We start from the raw sequence: 7,275 nt of genomic DNA, 5'->3' as shown, positions 1-7,275 counted from the left end.
TGGTATACAATTATGGACGGACTGCCGAGTGCCGACACAGAGGTAGCCACAGCCGTGAACTACCGTACTGTACTGTGTCTGCTGCTAATATAGACTGGTTGATAAAGAGATGTCGTAGTATGTATGTATAAAGAAGAAAGAAAAAAAAAACACGGTTAGGTGGTATACAATTATGGACGGACTGCCGAGTGCCGACACAGAGGTAGCCACAGCCGTGAACTACCGTACTGTACTGTGTCTGCTGCTAATATAGACTGGTTGATAAAGAGATGTAGTAGTATGTATGTATAAAGAAGAAAGAAAAAAAACCCACGGGTAGGTGGTATACAATTATGGATGGACTGCCGAGTGCCGACACAGAGGTAGCCACAGCCGTGAACTACCGTACTGTGTCTGCTGCGACTGGATGATAAATAATGATATAAAAAATATATATATATCACTACTGCAGCCGGACAGGTATATATATTATATAATGACGGACCTGCTGGACACTGTCTGTCAGCAGAATGAGTTTTTTATAGAATAAAAAAAAAACACCACACAAGTGAAGTCACACGACGAGTGTTTAACTTTTTCAGGCAATCACAATATAGTATACTACTAACTATACTGGTGGTCAGTGTGGTCAGGTCACTGGTCAGTCACACTGGCAGTGGCACTCCTGCAGCAAAAGTGTGCACTGTTTAATTTTAATATAATATGTACTCCTGGCTCCTGCTATAACCTATAACTGGCACTGCAGTGCTCCCCAGTCTCCCCCACAATTATAAGCTGTGTGAGCTGAGCACAGTCAGATATATAATATATACATAGATGATGCAGCACACTGGGCTGAGCAGTGCACACAGATATGGTATGTGACTGTCTTGTACTCCTGGCTCCTGCTATAACCTATAACTGGCACTGCAGTGCTCCCCAGTCTCCCCCACAATTATAAGCTGTGTGAGCTGAGCACAGTCAGATATATAATATATACATAGATGATGCAGGCATGCAGCACACTGGGCTGAGCAGTGCACACAGATATGGTATGTGACTGAGTCACTGTGTGTACCATTTTTTTCAGGCAGAGAACGGATATATTAAATAAAACAACTGCACTGCTGGTGGTCACTGTGGTCAGTCACTAAACTCTGCACTCTCTTCTACAGTATCAGCCTCAGGTCAATCTCTCTCTCTCTCTCCTAATCTAAATGGAGAGGACGCCAGCCACGTCCTCTCCCTATCAATCTCAATGCACGTGTGAAAATGGCGGCGACGCGCGGCTCCTTATATAGAATCCGAGTCTCGCGAGAATCCGACAGCGTCATGATGACGTTCGGGCGCGCTCGGGTTAACCGAGCAAGGCGGGAAGATCCGAGTCGCTCGGACCCGTGAAAAAAAACATGAAGTTCGTGCGGGTTCGGATTCAGAGAAACCGAACCCGCTCATCTCTAGTTTGTTGTTGAAAGGATTATTGACTCCAAGATGGTTCGGGGTCGGCTGTCATTTTTGGTGCACTGGAAGGGGTATGGCCCGGAGGAGCGGTCGTGGGTGCGCAGGTGTGATCTTCATGCCCCCAGACTGATACGCTCTTTCTTCTCGCAGTTCCCCGATAAACCCGGTGGTAGGGGTTCTTTGACCCCTCGTCAGAGGGGGGGTACTGTTAGGGTCTCCTGCCCTGTGCTGCCACGTCGTCATGGCAACCGGGAGACAAGTGCTAGCGGAGTAACCTGAGCTCAGCTGATACTCCGGTTCGGGTCTTTTGCTGTGCAGTGGTTACAGGCAGGGGATCCGGTGCTGGTTTTTGTGCTCACAGTCTGTGAGGTCTGAGGGGGGCGTGGACAGCACCTGCTTTATAAGGCCTCTTCTCAGGTTAAGCAGATGCTGCTGAATCTTTGTTGGTTAGTCAGTTCCTGAAAGTTAGCCAGTACTGTGTAGCTTTGTACTTGTTGTTGCTTACTGCAAATAGGCCTGGGGATTTGGTACTACACTCTGCCAATCCAGACCTAGCAGTAAGACTGGAGTCAGTCGTTTAGCCTGCTGAGGTTCTTTTGATATTCTGTGAACCCAGCAGGTTTGTGGCTGTACTTTCAGACCTGCCTGCTTAATCCTCTCTCACTGTGCAGGGTGTCCATGTGTCAGTTTAGTGGCAGTAAGCTGTACCTGGGCCCTGCAAGTGAGAATTAGGATTGTGGAGACTCTCCTTGTGTCTATTATTCCATCTCTGACCAAGGAGTTTACTGCCACACCCGTTGGTAACCCTTTAGGGTTTTGCTGTTGCCCTTAGCAACAGCATTTCGGGTTCTCTACGTATTAAAACACAACATCTTGCTTTTTCCATCTGAGCATTTCTAATACTAGGGAGACACCCAGTTTCTTAGCCTCTGGGCTTCTCTGTTCACTCTGTGTTGGTTTTGTTACCCTATCACCTTCTGTGTACGTTATGTCATATTTCCCAGTCTGTCTGTGAGTTCATTTGTTTTGCATCCCTCTCTGTTCAGACACCAGTACATTCCTGCAGGCACTGGTGTGCATAACAGTTCAAACACCAGTACATTCCTGCAGGCACTGGTGTGCATAACAGATAGGGGATATTTGCCTTCCGGAGGGCAGAAGTAATGGCATGAAATGATCGTCATTTAAGGAGAGTTGCTGCATACAAGTCACCAAAGAGTTGAAGCTCCCTAAGGGCTGTAGATGTGTGAGACAACGGTCTGGTCGCTTTCAATAAAGATTCCTTGATGTGAAAATAATGCATCCTTATCAGGACATCTCTAGAGGCGTTGTCAGGAGCAGCCTTAGCCTTGAGTAACCGATGAATCCGATCAATAAGCAGATTCACGGAAGAGACTTGAGGTAAAAGAGTCTTGAATAAGGCCACTGCGTAATCATGCAAACTACTCTTCGACACAGACTCCGAAACCCTATGCAATTTGAGGTTATTGCGACGTGATCTGCCCTCCATTTCCGTGACCTTGTCTTGTAAGAGCAGCACCTCTGCCTCAAGCGCATCATGAGAGTCTATTAGGCCATTTTATGACCCAAAACTTCCTCCATTTTTGTTTCCAGATGATTAGTGTGGCCACCAAGTTCGTCTATGGACTGTTGACACGCCATTAGGGTAGTACAGAGTTCGGCATCCTTAAAGCGGGACAAAAGTAGTTTCATAGTGCCCACAGTGAGGGTATCATCATCCCCGACTTGTTCCAAGGCCGAAGTGGCAGCAGACGCAAAAGGGTGGCCGCCATGGGGTTAGAAATCTGAAAAACTGGATTAATAGTGGGGGTCCCAGTATTTTTAGGTCAAGAAGGTTGCGGAGGCGACTTGAAAAATTAAAGCTGTGATACAGCACAGGGTTCCCAATTACGTGAAATAGAAAGTTGAAGGCTCCACTGTCAGTAGCACTATCAATATATCTCGTCGATAATGAAAAAGGGTAGGAGAGAATATGGCTATTAGGTTGGCATTGGCAGAGCCAACAAAGTGAGGAGGCTATCTAGCATCTAATATGTCAGCCAGGAATTCAAAAGCTGTAATCCACAGGGGCATACAAGTAAAGTTAGACTTTGTGGCCAAGCAAGGTGAGGGGAGGCTGAACAAATAAAGTGACTACAATCACTGCCCTGTAGGGCCCCTCTTGGCAACAACCACTGTAATTGCGGAACTAGTGGTCCCTGCAATGGTCAGTAGCAGCTCCAGGGGCAAAGGAACACAGGCTCACCTGAGTCAGGTAGCTGAGGGACCACCAGGGAGGTGGATGCAGGCACCACTTCTCACTAGGCCGCGGCTGGGATCTATCCGGCACAGGCCTCTACAGGAGGTCACTGACAAAAAGGGAGCTCCAGGGGTAGCAGGCGGTTCCGCCTGGTCGGACAACCATGGAGGTCTCAGGGGGACTGCTGATGAAGGCAGAGCTGTCGCCACTGGTCAGGCTGCGTCCGTGGCCAGGGGCTGTCTGCTGAATTATAGTAAGATACCGGGGAGGAAGTCACAGGTCAGCTGTGGATATAGCTGTACTTGGCATCTGGGCACCCCCACCGGGTGAGATTGTAGGGGACTGCGAGTCAATTCGTCCTTCAGGACCAGGGAGGGCCCCACGAGTACCGGGTACCACAAACGATCACCAGACCAGAGCACCGGGAGAGCGCTAGATTACTATCTCTCAGCAGCAGAAGTCTGTTTTCCCCCTCAGGTATGAGACCAGGATGACAGGCAAATGCAGGAGGAAAATCCAGAGCACCTCATGCAGCAAGGGAGGTCTTATATATGTATATGGCGCCAATGTGCACGGAAGCTCCTTGTGTGCGCCGAAGTGATGGCTGGGCCGCCGGATGTATCAGCGGCAGTAGTGATCTGGAAGCCGCAGGATGGCTGCCGCTGAGCAGGGATCCTGATCCCTCTGTCACAGCACCAGCTCCAGAGCCACAGGGAACAGCGTCCGGCAGATGTAGATCCATCTCATTCAGGGATCAGGAGCAGGCGCTCCGGCAGGCCTGCCATTACACTTTGGACCCGCGCCACTCCTCCCTGGAAGTTCATGGTGGGCGCCTCCTAAACCCAGGTCCCGATTACGGGTGACGGAAGCCCGCAACCTGCAAGAATGCCTAATACGTTCCCCGACTCCGCAGCACTGACCGAGTAGGTATCTGGGGAAGGGGGTTGCCGGAGGTGTGTAGGGGTATCGATGGGGTGTTTGTGGCTCCGGATATATAGGTAAAAATAAAAAATGTGGAGAATGGAGCAGGAGCTGAGGGTAACCATGTCTCCTCTCCACAGACGCTAGGCCATGCTTACCATCCACCCCCCAACCCCTCCCACCCTGAGTATCAGTTCTTGAACTAAATGTGTGGGCAGATTTTTTTGTTCAAAATGAGAGTGAGAGTACTGAGTGGCTTTTTTTTGTCAGTTTTAGACAGGCCTGGTGGTTTTGTTTTGGCCCTTTCACACTGACACATTGCACACATGCCTGACTGGGTCTTGTGTTGGCAATACCTCTACCTCCTTATTTTAAAAATGCTGCAGTCACAGATTGTATTAAATCAATATTTCCCAAACTTTTATAGATGAACAAAATGTATTATTAATATTTTTTACACTTTTTTGTGTATTCATTTTTCCATATTTGATTCTTACAGGGACCACCGTTTAGATGGCATTCCCATCAGTCCTCATAAAATAGTTTATCTCTGCTCTTTTAGAATTGTTAAATGTTCCCAGATGACTGCCCGAAATATCTTCTGTAGTATTTATAAGGGTTTTAGTCATAATTTCGTTGGCAGGGAAAAATCTCAATAGTTTATCTAAAGCCTCCAAATGTTAATTCAAGATGTAGATTAAATATCCCACACAGTTCAACATTTGAATGTCTATTTAAAATACTACTATCCATCATTTATATTATTCTTGTTTTAAGCTTAGAGATTGCTTATGTTGGCATATTCTGTTTATTCCCTAACCTTTCTTTTTTTGTCCTAATATATTTTGCATCGTTACCTAAATGTTGCGCAGTTGGCAACTTCCAACATTGGAAACTAAAAATTCCAGTTTCAATCAAATCTATTTTTCATTCACAGCTTGCTACCTTCAGATAAGTTCAGTATCACAGATGTGACTTCATACATCCTTGATCTAGATTAACCAAATACTTTTGTTGCACTTAACCGGGACAAGCGTCCTTTTCTCAAAAGTTATTCACACCACCAAAAACTGGAATATACAACAATACTACATTGATAGAATACACTGACCACTGGGAATTGTGGTACTTGTACGTTTATGTGCAACTAAGTCGCAAATCTATGTAAAAAAGGTTCTAATACAAGCGGCCACAGCTATTCCCCCACCATGTAGCCTTATGCTGAATCTCCGACTTTGAACATAGGTTGTACCGGGATGTAGTTATGTGACCGGCAGTCAGGAGGCCCCCGGTCAAAATACCTCCCCCTATGTCCCGCCCCCTCACAATCCCGACGGTCAGCATGCTGACCAACAGGGACTATTCCCACTTGTGGATGTCCACAACACCCATAGAGTGGGAATAGAACCCGTGGTGACCCGTGCCAAGCATCTCTGTGTGACGTCACATCTGTATCTTGTACATTGCAGCACATGGCTCTGGTCTTTCTTATTGACTACTGTTAGCAAAATCTTGTTTACAGAACATCACTGTACAGCAGTGGTTCTCAAACCGTGTGCTGTGGCACCCTGGGGTGCCTCAGGACACTTACAGGGGTGCCTTGGATTGGTGGTCGACAACCATATAAAATTACTTATGGTCAATGTGATAGACAAAACCAGTGCTAGTAGCTGCCAATCGTAGAATATGTAGTCAAACAGAAACAAATCTTGTCCCCCACCATATAACTGAACCTAAGGATGGCACATAAACACAATTTATGTAATTTAATATTTATTTCTAAATTTCTTAAGAAACTTTTGGCCTAAGGTTGACGTGAGAAAAATTCTGATACCCTAGTGCGCTGCAGTGGCGCACACAGGGGGGTTTTCCAAGTACCTGGACAGGAGGGCAGATATAAAAAAAAGGCCACAAATAGCACATCATGCAAAGAAGAAAAATAATTGCAATGAGGTAGTTGTATGACTAAGCCAAGTGACACAAACAATTGGCCCATCTAGGCGTGGCACTGCAGTGGCAGACAGGAGGGCAGATTTTTTAAAAAAAGGCCCCAAACAGCACATCATGCAAAGAAGAAAAAGAATTGCAATGAGGTAGTTGTATGACTAAGCCAAGCGACACAAACAATTGTCCCATCTAGGCGCGGCACTGCAGTGGCAGACAGGAGGGCAGATATAAAAAAAAAGGCCCCTAACAGCACATGATGCAAAGAAGAAAAAAGGTGCACTGATGTTGCTGTATGACTAAGCTAAGTGACACAACCACCTGGCCCATCTAGTAGTGTCACGCAGTGGCTGAATGTTGAGAGTGGGCCGCATTTGTTCGGTCCACTGACATCATCTCCAGCATGCTCCAGTCATTTTTAAAAAAAATCTGCAATTGGTGGACTTATACGGCAGTATCCCAGGACTAATACAGCAGTACCCCTGGACTCATACGGCAGTGTCAGACAGGATGGCACTTTTCAAAAACTAGGCCCCAAACAGCACCTCATGCAAAGATGTCGAAGAGGTGCAATGAGGTAGCTGTATGACTAAGCCATGCGACACAAACAATTCCAACTGGAATTATACGTCCAAATCACTGGAATTAATTGTCAAAATCACTGGAATTATACGTCCAAATCACTGGAATTAATTGGCAAGATCACTGTA

The sequence above is a fragment of the Pseudophryne corroboree genome, chromosome 6, assembly GCF_028390025.1.
Source record: "Pseudophryne corroboree isolate aPseCor3 chromosome 6, aPseCor3.hap2, whole genome shotgun sequence".
Taxonomy (NCBI): domain Eukaryota; kingdom Metazoa; phylum Chordata; class Amphibia; order Anura; family Myobatrachidae; genus Pseudophryne; species Pseudophryne corroboree.
This window is presented reverse-complemented; position numbering follows the sequence as displayed.